General features: G+C 44.1%; 1 non-coding gene across 1 annotated transcript; it reads left to right on the forward strand.

Annotated features, from left to right (window-relative positions):
- Positions 1-13,212: 13,212 nt before the first annotated feature.
- Trnat-ugu (transfer RNA threonine (anticodon UGU)) lies at positions 13,213-13,287 on the forward strand. The gene has a single exon. It is a non-coding gene; the product is annotated as a tRNA-Thr (tRNA).
- Positions 13,288-14,346: the final 1,059 nt, after the last annotated feature.

Raw genomic sequence — 14,346 nt, forward strand, 5'->3', positions numbered from 1 at the left:
AAATATATTTCAAGAAACTTTAAGAAAGCGAAAATAATATCGATACTTAAGAAAGAAGGAAAAAAAACTATATATATATATATATATATATATATATATATATATATATATATATATATATATATATATATAGACTTTATGCAAGAATTTTTGATACAAGACTAAAAACAATAGTAGAATATTTGCTAGAGGAGGAACACGTCGGATTTAGAAAGGAACGTCTGATGCAGTTTTTATTTTAGGACAGAGATACATATTGCTTTGATAGCTTTTGAGAAAACCTTTACTAATGTCGTTCGAAAAAAGTTGTGGGGAATCATGTGGCATAGAGGTTACCGTTCACATTTTGTATTAGCCATCGAATGTCTGTATAACGGAACATCAGCAGTCTTCGATATAGAAGGCATATACAGGGTGTTCATTTTAACCGAAGGCATTAAAATATACCTAAGACTACATATCGGATTAAAAAAATTATAATTCCAATTTGTTTGTCTCGGTGGGGGACACCCAACAATACCACACTGACCCGCCACCCCACACCGTGGCTGGCTGCCGGGCGGGGGGGGGGGGGGGGGGAACTTCTAAATCTCCAGTGGGAACCTCCCTTTTTCATTGCAGATTACGGTTCTATGGCGGTTTCTTCGTTTCGCCACAGATGGTGCTGTTATCGTAGGGATAGAAATGTGCACACAATCTTAATTTACGACATGCTACTCTATGGCCCTTAAATATCCAGTGGCACTTCGGACACCATCTTCATCCTGGCAGGGTAGGGCAGACCAGTATTTCAAAACCTCGTTTGCAGCGTTGTATTCCTCCGACATATCGAACACGGGCTACTCGACGCACCACTGTGGCCGTGTAGCGAATTACGACACATCACAGCAGGCAATACATTGCGACTGGAGCTGACGTGTCGTGCAGACGTACGACAGATAGCGGCTCCAAACATTACAATACTTGCGCAGTGTTTATTGCCTACACAGCTGCCCATGATTTGGATAACAAACGTGCAAGTGAACGATGAATGTTACAACCACATAAGAAAAAATTGAAATAATCCTGATTTACGGAAAATTAGGAGAAATGTTGAGGCTGCTGTTGCCTTGTATGCCGAGCGTTGTCCAGAGAAAGCTCGCTCTCGTTTGTTCTTCTACAAGATTGTGAACGGCTTCACGTCTGATGGCAGCGTACAAAATGGGAAAAGGAAACGAAGAGAACGTGTTACAGCAGACGCTAACTAAACAACTGTACTAGCGGCAGCACACCACGAGACACGGAGAAGCGCCTGGCAATTACACCGCGAGGCCGGCATGTCCGCGGTATTGTCACAATATTCACCGTCATAAGAATCACCCACACCACGTGTCACTTCATCAAGAACTTCATGGAGCCGTTTTCCATAACCGGGTAGTGTTTTGCGAATGGGCACATACATAAATGCAAATGACGCCCCACTTTCTTTGTCGAGGTACAATTTTTCGACGAGTCTAAATTCACAAACCATGGTAGCGTTAACCGGCATAACAAGCATTACTGGAGTGTAGACAGTCCCCTATGGTTATGGGAAGTTGACCATCAACGTCCTTGGTCGGTTAGCGTATGGTGTGGTATCATGAGGAACAAATTCATTGGTTCGTATTTCATCGACAGCACGTTGAATGTACGCAAATATCGAACGTTTCTGGAACAAGGATACCGGTGCTACTGTAGAATGTTCCCCTGGACGTTTGACAACGGATGTGGTTTCAGCATTACGACTACCCAGCGCATTGCCCAATTTAAGCACGGGAGACATTAGACCGTGTTTACAATTGTCGATGAATCGGCAGAGATGGCCCTGTTAATTGGCCCGTGAGGTCGACGGATTTTACGTCGCTGGGGTTCTTTCTGCGGGAAGATTTAAAAGGTAAGGTGTAACAGCAAGTGCCAGCAGGCCGTGAAGATACGATCGACAGCTTCAGAAACACCTGTGCTGACAATCCCGCAGATACGCTTCCTTCCTGCGTAGTGTGTACGGTCGTTTGAAAAGCGGATCACTAAGTCTATTGAAGTTGGCGGTACTGCCTTTGAACACTTATTGTAATTAGAAAAGTAGAACAGCGTTCGCTTCGAGCTTTGAAGATTTCAAAGTTGCCCCCGCCACTCAAGCACGTGCCGCGGTGGGGTGGGAGGGTCTGGTGTGGTATCGCTGGATGTCCCACACCGAGACAAGCAAATTGTAGTTATAAGTTTTTTTTGATCAGATGTGTGGTTTTCGAGACATTTCAATGTCTTCAGGTAAAATAAACATCCTGTCTACAGAGCCGATAGAAAGAAAGCGGTGAGAGAAAGCTGTAGTTTATTTCCTAAGCTTTCAATATTTTCATTGACGAGCCGTTAGCAGATGGAACTCTAGGACAAACGCTGGGGCACAACTTCGCAGTATGGCAAAGATAAAAGCACTCCTATACGCTGAAGATCTTACTCTGATTTTTGCAAGAGATGATATACAAAACGGAATTATGAACTAAATAAAATAGGTAAAGAACATAATATAATAATATCTTGTGCCAAATCTAAGTCCATAGCATTTTGTAGAAATTACCCTGTGAGAAGTAAGAAGTAGTTGACGAAACAGCAGTAGAACATTTACATTTAACTGCCTTGGATGTATAGTACTGTGTGAATACGAAGAAGCTAAGCAGATTAAATTGAAAAGAATCTGTGTAACGATTAACAGAACTTTCAACCATAAAATACGGAAGGAAACAAGAAGGAGATTTATAAGAGAGTCGCATCGCCATTGTCATTATACTGAAATGCATCATGGTTGAATAAAAACAAAGAAATACAAGAACTACAAATGAGGTTTCTTAGAGCAGTGAATGGAAGTAAAATAGATAAAATACAAATTGAAGACATTTGAAAGAAGCTGAAAATCTGGAGTGTGAAATAAAACTAGATGAAAAAACGGATGAACGTTTACAAAAAATTTGGTACGGACAGACTACCCCGTCAGATAAAGAACTTTGAATCGACAGGAAAAAAGAGAGCTTGGTATATCGAGCAAAAGATGGGAACGGTAACATGCACAATTGGCGTAACAGGAAATTAAAGCGCAATTGGCCTAACAGGAAATTAAAAGAAGAAGAACCGAAAATGAAAGTAAATAGAAACCCTTCCGCTATCGTTATCTGTGTGTGTGTGTGTGTGTGTGTGTGTGTGTGTGTGTGTGTGTGTGTGTGATTGGCGGTCAACAGCTCGAAGAAACCATTCGTAGGTATGCACTGTCAGTCACAATTGCAGATGGCACTAACAAATCTCTGCTCTATCCTATCACCTCTTTCTTAAAAAGAAACAACAAAATTTCAATCTTCAATAGTTATTTTTGAAAGTACTATTCTTTGTAATGTTGTAGACGAAACAAAAGAAAAGAAAACTGCGAAAAGGTGAAAACCTAAAATAGTAAGACGTACGACCTGTTTTAAAATTTCAGTTAAAGGTCTATAATCTGACAATAAACAAATAAATATCGTGATCTGGCGTTGACTACAAAAAGCGACAATAATACACTACGCCTGTTAAACCATTTTAATTTTTAAATTTGTATGTGTGTGCGCGGTAGTTTCGTACTACTGGAGGCAGTCTTCTGCAAAGGAAATTGAGTTCGTGTCGAAATAAAAGAAAAATCGCAGTCGTCTCCAGACGATAAAAAGTTGTGTATTGTGAAAGCCCTTTACTCTGCCGCTTAGCATATGGCCACCGAAATACAATGACACAAGTTGCCAATAAAGATCGTATCTATTAACAGCCTGACTTATTACTTTAAATAAGTGCTCTCGATAATTGAGATATGACCTCCAAAACACATATTGGGAGGATGGACAAAAGTGTTTGCTTCAGTCGATATAACCTAACGTGTGCGCATTTGAAGCTGGTCGGTGTTATTGAGAGTCCGGTATTCCTGACCTAGAGCCCGGCTGCGGCACCTCCACCTACTGCTGCAGGCGCAGTGCCGATAGCGTCGGCTACGCGACGGATGGCTCCAAGTTTAGGGCCGCGCATGGCGCCACGGTGCTGGCTGGGGCGCCGCTTCGCCGTGGGCCCTCGGCCCTCTCCCACGGCGCGGCGCGGCGCGGCGCGGCGCGGCGCGGCGTGGGCGGCCCGGCCCGGGCAGGGGCTCCAGCGGCAGCCAGGGGGATGCATTGCCGCTGCCGCCGTCGCCGTCGCCGCTCGCAGTGCCCGATGACCTTTCGGGAGAGCCCTGTTCAGTTTGTCCCAGTTAAGCCGCCGTGCGGGGGCGCCTCCGCTGTAAACAACCCCCTCGCTCTCCCCTCCAGCCCCCCGCCCACCCACAGAATCTCTTCTCATAATACCGAGGAGTCGTCACCGGTCCACCAGTAATTAATCTGAGCCATTCGGGGCGCTGCCACCCACACAGTCCAGTCGTCACCCACCCTCTTGACTCTCGAGTTCTCAGACGATAACGACGCACGGTTCACTTTCTCCCGGCGTTCTGATCTGTGAAAGCGAGCAAATCTGTATTACTAAACGAATAAAATCAGACAGTTTCAGTTGCACCTCGGTTTTGGTACTGCATACAGTTATTGGCCGAACACAAAAATTTAAAATGGTGTCACGATGTACTCATTATTAAGTATTTTCTTACATTAAAGGATTCACACAGTATGTCAAGTATTAAAGCAAAAAACTGTATTTACATCCTGAGGCCGTGTCAGTCACGGCGCGCATTTCCCAAACTGAATTCATACAGTATCTGCGAATGAGAGCACTTCATCCAACAAACTTCACACACAATTTCAAACCTTTTCTAAACTTTTCTCAAGGACGCCACCCACAAAACAATAAAAAGAAAAATGTTTACCGCTTACTACATTTTCACTGTTCACACAGTAAAAAGTAAGTGTGAAGGATGACGTTTCATTTACTACTAACTAACTGTGTACCCAGTATTGCCCCATTATGTATTTATTCGGCTTTTCTATTAGTCCATCTCCTCTATCCCCCTCTCTTTGTCCGTATCCTCTTCTCCCCTCTCTCTGCCTGTCTCTTCGTAAAACTAATATGTTTACCAAATTTGGTCGAAATCGTTCCACGAGTTCAGGATGAGCTTTTTACCGTACCTTTCCCCACGTAAGCACATGTGAATTATATTTCACGTATATTTAACACGTTGTTGTTGTTGTGATCCTCAGTCCTGAGACTGGTTTGATGCAGCTCTCCATGCTACTCTATCCTGTGCAAGCTTCTTCATCTCCCAGTACCTACTGCAACCTACATCCTTCTGTATTTGTACGTATATGTCACCTGTATCTCTGCGACATCATATCTGCTGAACTACGTGCTGTACAATGATACAATTGTGCTGGTGCACCCAGTGTTCTATGTGGATACTGTATGACTAGTAATAGACGTAATAAATTAAAGCGTCACGCATGATGCGACAGTTTTCCACGTATCTCCTGAACTATGAGTAGCAAAATGACATAATTTTTCTGATTCATTCAGTGATAGACTTGAATGCTGTTTGCAAAATGTGTCGAGAACAAAGTTAGTAGAAAAGAATTAATAAATTGGAACTTCATGCTTCATGTGTCAGTTTTACTGCATGGACAACGAAAATTTAGTAAGCGATAAACTTTTTTCCTTTCGTCATTTTGTGGGAGTGGCCAGCGAGTAAAAGTTTCGTAAAGGTTTGAAATTGTATGTAAAGTGTATAGCAAGTCTCTTAGTGCCGTCATTGTCAAATACTGCGTAACGAAAGTATGGACATTCGCATATCGTGGGGCTCTCTGCTTTTTCACCCCCACCCCTTTAATAGATATGTCGTTCTTACTTCCAACAGCTATTATTTCTAGACAGTAAGATAAATGTGTACCAAGTCTGGCTCAAATCAGCCCAGTGATCTAGCAGATGTGTAAGATACATACATACATACACACACATACACACACACACACACACACACACACTTATTATATGTATACATTCAGAATGAACTTAATAAGTAGATATAAAGAATCTTCCTAGATTTCCGAAAAACAATCGACACGGTACCTCACTGTGGACTGTTAACGTAGGTACGTGGCTCCCAGATATGTGACTGGATCGAAGTCTTCTGAAGTAATACAATGCAATACGTTGTCCTCGTCGGCGGGTGTTTATCGGAGATAGGTGTAGCATGAAGGGTGCCCCGGCACGTCTTGTGATAGGACCGCTGCTACTTTCTATACACATAAATGACCTGGCAGACAGGGTGGGTAGCAATCTGCGGTTGTTCGCTGATGATGCCGTGGTGTACAGGAAGGTGTCGAAGGTACGTGAGTGTAGGTCGATACAAGATGACCTAGACAAAATATCTAGTTGGTGTGATGATTGGCATCTGGCTCTTATCGTAGAAAAATGTAAGTTAATGCGGATGAGTAGAAAAACAAACCGTAGTGGTCGGATACACCACCAGTAGTGTCCTGCTTGACACAGTCACGTCGTTTAAGTACATCGGCGTAATGTTTCAAAGCGATATCAAATGGAGCGACCGTGTGAGTATTGTGGTGGGGAAGGCGAATGGTCGACTTCGGTTTACTGGGAGAATTTTAGGAAAGAGTGGTTCACCTGTAGAGGAGACCGCATATAGGACACTGGTGCGACCCATTCTTGAGTACTGCTTGGGATCCGCACCACGTCAGATTGAAAGAAGACGTCGAAGCAATTCAGAGGCGAGCTGCTAGATTTGTTACCGGTAGGTTCGATCAGCATGGAAATGTTGCCGATATGCTTCGGGAGGTCATTTCGAAGAACACTACTGAGAAAATTTAGCTGACCAGCATTTGAAGCTGACTGCAGAACACTCCTACGACCACAAACATACATTTCCCGTACGGACCACGAAGGTAAGATACGAGAAATTAGTGATTTTCCCTCGCTATACCTATCAGTGGAACAGGAAAGGAAATGACCAGCTGTGGTACAGGGTACCCTCCGTCACGTACCGTGCGGTGGCTTGCGAAGTATGTATGTAGAATTTTTATTCGACAGTCATTTCAACCTTAACCGTTCCTGAGTTCGACCTCGCTCGCCAACTTTGTTACCACCCCATTTCCATTGTGATTAGTGTTATTCTTGATTGTTCTCCATGAAAACCAGAAAAATTTAGATACGTACATCCTTTTTTATCATTTTTGTGGATTTGTTACTATCTCTATTCGCTACACGGTAACGGCATATAGCAGTGAACGTACCTGTAGAATTATGACATTGTACGGGAGGTAGATCAGGAAACGGCACAAACAAGCATGAAAAACTAGCTTCTCTAAAACAGAGTGCAAATTACCCAGACTACGACGTTTTATACGTGGATGTCCGATCTTTTAAAGAATTACGGATGGAGGAATGTTATCGGGTCTGAACGGAGACACTCTGTGAATTATGAGACTGAGGACATTAGTTTGCGAAACTAACCACGCCAGACATAATGTCACGCCACAGGAGATACGACGCTATAGCCTCGATAATTCTGAAAGGAAGAGAGTCCGTAAGTCTCTTCACGTACGCCACATGCAGCTGAATCCACTCAGTGGTGCCCAAACACTATGCAGCTACCAATTTACGGGAATGTTGAGTGCCGTGTGTGACCCGACGTCGCGAACAGCCCCAGACATTTTCTCTGGGTTTGAGGTTAGCTGGCCAGGCGAGGTACGACAGCGTGCCTGAGTGACCGTCGAGCCAGTAGTTCATGCGTGCGGGCCTGTGAACTCGGTTCCTGTCACCTTTTACATCTACACGACTACTCTGCAATTCACACTTAAATGTCTGGCAGAGGCTTCTTCGACCACCTTCCGGCTATTTCTCTAGCGTTCCACTCTACAACATCGTGTGGGAAAACTAAACACCTAAATCTTTCTGTACGAGCTCCGATTTCTCTTCTTTTATTATGATGATAATTTCTCACAATGTAGGTTGGGAACAATAAAATATTTTCACAATTAAAGGAGAAAGTTTGTGACTGAAATTTTGTTCCCGTTCTTTGAATTACGTCCTCCGTCAATCCTGTCTGCTAACAATTCCATACAGCACAGAAAAACTTTAGCAGATTAAGAACAACCGTAGTGGTGTAGCATCTTCTAAATCTGCAATTAAAACGTTGGTTTGCCTTCACATCGACATTATCTAGTAGTCATTCCAATTTAAGTTTCCGGAATTATAATTGTTAAGTATTTAGTTGAATTGACTGCCTTTAGATTTGTGGTATTTATGCTGTAATCGAAATTTTTAAGGCTTTATTTTTATACTGAAAGATAATTGGCACTTTTCGCACCATTCAGATGTCATGTCAAAGTCACTTTTGAATTGGTTTCGATATTCTGGTGTTACTAGACCGTAAACATCATCGTTTGTGTAGATTAGGAACAGCAGAGACCCTGTAACGCTTCCTTGGGGAATGTCGCATATATCTTCTATTTTCCACGATTATTTTCCGTCGATTACTACGTACTGTGACTTTTCTGCGTGGATATCACGGATCCAGTATCACAGCTGAAGCGATACTCGGTAGACACACAATTTGACTGTAAGTCTCTTGTGAGGAACGGAGTCAAAAGACTTCTGGAAATTTAGGAATATGGAATCAATTTCACCATGGGTGTATTCACATTATGCTCATCTACATCTACACTCCGCAAGCCACCTTACACTCTGTGGCGGAGGGTAGAAGATTTAATAGGAAGGGCAAGGCTTCGTCAACGAGTATGCTGAATAAACAAACCTCATTCGTGCCGAATTGCCGAATGCAGTCTGAACGGGTGTCCCTAAGTCTTGCTACAAGAAAAACTAAAAAAAAAAAAAAAAACGTCGCAATGCAGAACAAACGCTGAACTATACCCACCACATATTGCGAATTAAACGGTTCACTGCGCAGTCGGAGAGTACAAAGCTTGAACCATATCAAGAGCGGCAGAGCTGGGGCTACAGATCCCTGCAGTCAGCCGCCGCCCACTTCTTGCGTTGCACCGTTGTGTGCCGCTCTGATCGACGACTTTGTGCGAGTTACTCACTGCGAATGTCGGGGTTCAGCTGCACTTGCAATCACCGACACAGTCAATTACTTGAACAGACTGTCATTGCCGGCCGTTGTGGCCGAGCGGTTCTAGGCGCTTCAGTCTGGAACCGTGCGACAGCTACGGTCGCAGGTTCGAATCCTGCCTCGGGCATGGATGTGTGCGACGTCCTTAGGTTAGTTTGGTTTAAGTAGTTCTAAGTTCTAGTGGACTGATGACCTCAGATGTTGTCCCGTAGTGCTCAGAGCCATCCGAACCAGACCGTCACTGACACGCGCGACAGTCGCGTGCAGTACCTCTCGGTTAGGATCCCCGTGCCACCACCGTAGCTTTACGCAAACTTGGAAGGCTGAGAGTAGTTCAACATTCCTTGCAGAGACATTGGTCAGTGGACGTCGCTACAGCAACTCCGGGCAGCTTCACCCACGGTGAATCCAATGACGACAGCTGCCCTCTTCCATGCTGTCACGCACGCGCGTCGTCCGCCTTGCTGCATTCATTCCGTGCAACCGGGTGGCACACAGATGCCAGTTCACTGCCACGATATCAGCGACGGATGTTCGCATGACCGCCTGGTACCGATTCTACTGTTCCACGCCACTTACAGCGCTCCAATGAGACCGGTATAGATTTTCGAAGGGAGTGATTAATATCTGTTAATTTTTCAATGTGCTGCTTCTGTAATTGTTTGTTTAATCAATGAAAAGTCCCTCCAATTGCTTTGTAGAACTTCATTTAGTCTACTTACGGTTTCGGGCTTGGTATTGGGTTATTTTCGAGTGGCTCTGAAAAATGCCATAAATATGACACATAATACGTGTATATAATAGAAGATGAAAAACAGGGTTTACATATGTGTAAGTACCGACAATACTTATAGAAGTTTTCAGAACTACTTGAAAATCGTTTAATATAAAGACGGAAATCGGTAGTGGACTAAAAGTTCCACGCAGCATCTAGACAGCTTACTTGAAGTTCATATCTAGACGTAACATTTGCAACGCAGCTCATTCTGTTATATGTTCTGTTTATCTACGTCCTTGGAAAATACTGCATTTTATCTGTGGAGAAAATTGACTGATGTATTATTTACTTCCGTTTATTGATTTTAGATACAACTGCAGAAATCATTACCATCTTTTCCAGTTTCGTCGTTTCCAAATTATCAAGGTGGAAATAATACAATAAAATATTTAAATCTGTAAAAAAAATTCCAGTTCTGCTTACATATGACTTAGTGTAAAAATTACAGTACACATGATCCTCACTGTTACAGCAGTCAGCTAACGGCGAACAAAGCGTACACAGAATGCTTTGCACTTACGGAATTTGGAAGATGTCCAAAAAATGGTTCTATGCACTATGGGACTTAACATCTGAGGTCACCAGTCCCCTACACTTACAACTACTTAAACCTAACCAACCTAAGGACATCACACACATCCATGCCCGAGGCAGGACAACCTGTCCAATATATGGCGGAAATCAGTATGATTTTAATCATATTCTGTGATTGTGTCTAAAGGAAATAAAGCTAAGCGTATTAATTATGTTTCAACGACAGTTCATGGCTTTCCCTGAGAAGACGTACATGCGACATATCAGAACACTATCTTCCTGCAGTACAGTAACGGTATCGCTCGATAGGTCATGTAATCTCTTTTCATGGACGCTCTGCACTGTTTCAATAAGAACTTCTTCTCACCTTCAACGTGAGCTGACGGGTGTGTTCACTCTTGCAATCTGTGGTGAAGCTAGAAACCCAGTAACATTTAAACAAACATAATTCGTTTATTTAAATTTCAAGCCCGCATCTCGTGGTCGTGCGGTAGCGTTCTCGCTTCCCACGCCCGGGTTCCCGGGTTCGATTCCCGGCGGGGTCAGGGATTTTCTCTGCCTCGTGATGGCTGGGTGTTGTGTGCTGTCCTTAGGTTAGTTAGGTTTAAGTAGTTCTAAGTTCTAGGGGACTGATGACCATAGCTGTTAAGTCCCATAGTGCTCAGAGCCATTTGAACCATTTAAATTTCAACCCCAGGTCACACACATTCTGTAGCAAGCGGTTCGCTTCTCAGCAAGTCGTCATTCGATGCTCTGTTTGAAAGAAAGGAAAAGGGGGAAAGTAAAAACCAGAAAACTCAATCAAGGGAGGATATTAGTGTTTAACGTCCCGTCGACAACGAGATCATTAGAGACGGAGCGCGAGCTCGGGTGAGGGAAGGAAATCGGCCGTGCCCTTTCAAAGGAACCATCCCGGCATTTACCTGAAGCGATTTAGGGAAATCACGGAAAACCTAAATCAGGATGGCCGGAGCCGGGATTGAACCGTCGTCCTCCCGAATGTGAGTCTAGTGTGCTAACCACTGCGCCACCTCGTTCGGTCTGAAACTCAATCATAAAATCGAAACAAGAAGGTGGGACGGAGCAGGAGGAGGGGACGAGGAAGTAGCAGTATTTACACACATGAAACAAATATTTACTGTCTCTTTTTTTTTTTCTTTCTTCTTTCATCTGAGGACAACTTACTAAGAAGCCAAACTGGTTACCGTACCATTTGTGTGGCCTGAGGATGAAATATGTAATGAAAGAATTTCGTTTCCAAAATGGCCACATTATTTCCGTAAGCCACTTCGCCTAGACTACGTACATTCTATAGATAACGGAGATTTGTCTAATGGAAAAGATACTGCAGTAATACCAACATTGCGCATTGTTCTACCGTATTATAGTAAAGTTACTACAATAATGCAGCAGCCCACACATCGCAACTATCACGCCTCAAACTATCATAGCACACGAATAAAGCGCTTGGTAATGGCAATTATATAGCGAAATGCGTTGTACAGAAAGTAAAATAATAAAAAAATCGCGACTGACAGCAGCATTTCATGTAATTCTATTCAACTCGCCATTCTTTCCATAAATTCTATATCGGCTGCGGTCAATCAATCTATTCCAAACCGAGTGCCTCAGCCGAAAATAACTTCGTTCAGCGTAACTCACATTCTACGTAATAGAAGTTGGTTCTCGTGTTTCGGCCACTCCATAAAACTGCTTCAGATTATCAGTCCCTTTCCATATCGATTGTTTGTTTTCACTTTGTCAGCTATCTTCGTATTGTTCAGGTTTTCGTATTTGGTTTCTCTTTTATAAATCATCCCCGGCTTTACTAACACGTACTGGAATCAGAACCAGCTCTTATTCGTAGTGACAGGTTTTGTGGGGGATAGCTTCCAACAACGAATCGTACAAAGCCTTATATTCAGACTCCAATCCAGATAAATCGTAAGTTATGAATGAACAACACACGACGCCGGCGTAATAATCTGCAGTGTTTATTATTTTACAAACCGATTTTCAGCTGTTACGCTATCTTCAGGTGCAAAGATAAATATATATTGCTATGAAGGTGCAACATGAAGTCTTATACAACATCCGCAAAGGAAAGGAGGGGAACTAGATTTAAATAATGGAAATTAGCAAACATATTCCCGCTTATCCAATCTGCTTTATCCAGATACTGTAGTTTCACTTCCCCTGTCAAAAACATTGTACGTTGCATAAATACCGTTGTTTCATTTACCTGTTTAATCTCATATGTTATATTGTGCCTGTCTGTAATATTTTACCTATTAAGGACAAGGTCATGCAGTGGAACAAGTCGCCCACTAGAATAAAAACATCGGCTTCAATATATGAAGGTGGCATCTGTTGTTTCGGACATGTCCGAAAGAACAGATACCACCTTCATATAGTTAAGGTTAACCGGCCAATGACCTCCTCCTTCTGTCCTGGATGCACACATATTGCCCCAACTCTTACGGCACTCGGTTAGATTGTCGACCGCGAGTAATGAGTGTAACGTTGTTCAAATGTGTGTGAAATCTTATGGGACTTAACTGCTAAGGTCATCAGTCTCTAAGCCTACACACTACTTAACCTAAAGTATCCTAAGGACAAACACACACACACCCATGCCCGAGGGAGGACTCGAACCTCCGCCGGGACCAGCCGCACAGTCCATCACTGCAGTGCCTTAGACCGCTGAGTGTAACGGGCAGGGGCACTACGAATGTGGTGTGTGGACATTAAGTTGGGAATGTGGGTCACGGGGAGCGTGCAAGGAATAAATCCTTGCAGTCGCACTATCGTCTGTGCCCTCGGTGGCTCAGATGGATAGAGCGTCTGCCATGTAAGCAGGAGATCCCGGGTTCGAGTCCCGGTCGGGGCACACATTTTCAACTGTCCCCGTTGATGTATATAAACGCCTGTCGGCAGCGTAGAGTCTCGATCTAATTATCGTTTCAAATCAGCTTCAGGTGCAGGACGGCAGCCTACCCGAGCACTTGCGGTGGCTGTGTTGAGACAACGTCGACGTGCGTAGCATGCAGGCTCTTCGACAGCTACAGATAGGCATATGTTTTCAATATAACGGTTCTGTATTTGCCTAGAGTGAAGGGAACAGGGAGGCAGTGAGATAAATCAATGCATCACTCATGTGTTACCTTTTATGTACAGACAGATAATAAACATTATTCGAAGTTTTTGTTCAGCTACTGGCATAGCGTAACACACGGCTCTCTGGCTTGCGAGACAGTGGGTGAGCCAGACCAACATCGAATCAGCCAGGCGGATTCACGACTGTAGGCTGGTACACTGGCCAGCCTGAGTGTGATTCTTAGGCGGTTCCCCGAGCTCGCTTAGGCGAACACTGAGCTGGTAACCAGTCCAACTTCGCCCTCAGAAATGTGATGCACAAATACTTGGAATACGAGAACAGGCATAAAGTTTACAAAGTTCAAGAAGAGGTGGTGCAAACGATACCCTGCCCTCAGATAGCTGACGACTGCGGAGACGTGAAGGCCGTCCTGCCACGAACTTAAATAGAAATAAACTTGTCATATCTTGAGCAGACTGTTGCCGTCGTCTATGGGGTTGTATGTTGAATGTTAACCGGGGGCCTAGAAACGACGGAGAGGCTCCGTCCCCGCCGCAGCCGCAGTGGCCCACAACCCCACGACGACTACCGCAGTCCACTTCACCCCTTCGCCTCCCCACACCGAATCCAGGGTTATTGTGCGGTTCGGGGCCCCCGGTGGACACCCCCCCCCCCCCCCCCAGGGAACGTCTCACACGAGTGTAACCCCTATGTTTCCGTGGTAGAGTAATGGTGGTGTACGCGCACGCGGAGAACTTGTTTGCGCAGCAATCGCCGACATACTGCAGCTGAGGCGGAATGAGGGCCTCTATGGGGTTACGGCTACCGAACTGAAGAAGACCGGCCGTAGTG

This window comes from Schistocerca nitens, chromosome 8 (genome assembly GCF_023898315.1).
Source record: "Schistocerca nitens isolate TAMUIC-IGC-003100 chromosome 8, iqSchNite1.1, whole genome shotgun sequence".
Classification (NCBI taxonomy): domain Eukaryota; kingdom Metazoa; phylum Arthropoda; class Insecta; order Orthoptera; family Acrididae; genus Schistocerca; species Schistocerca nitens.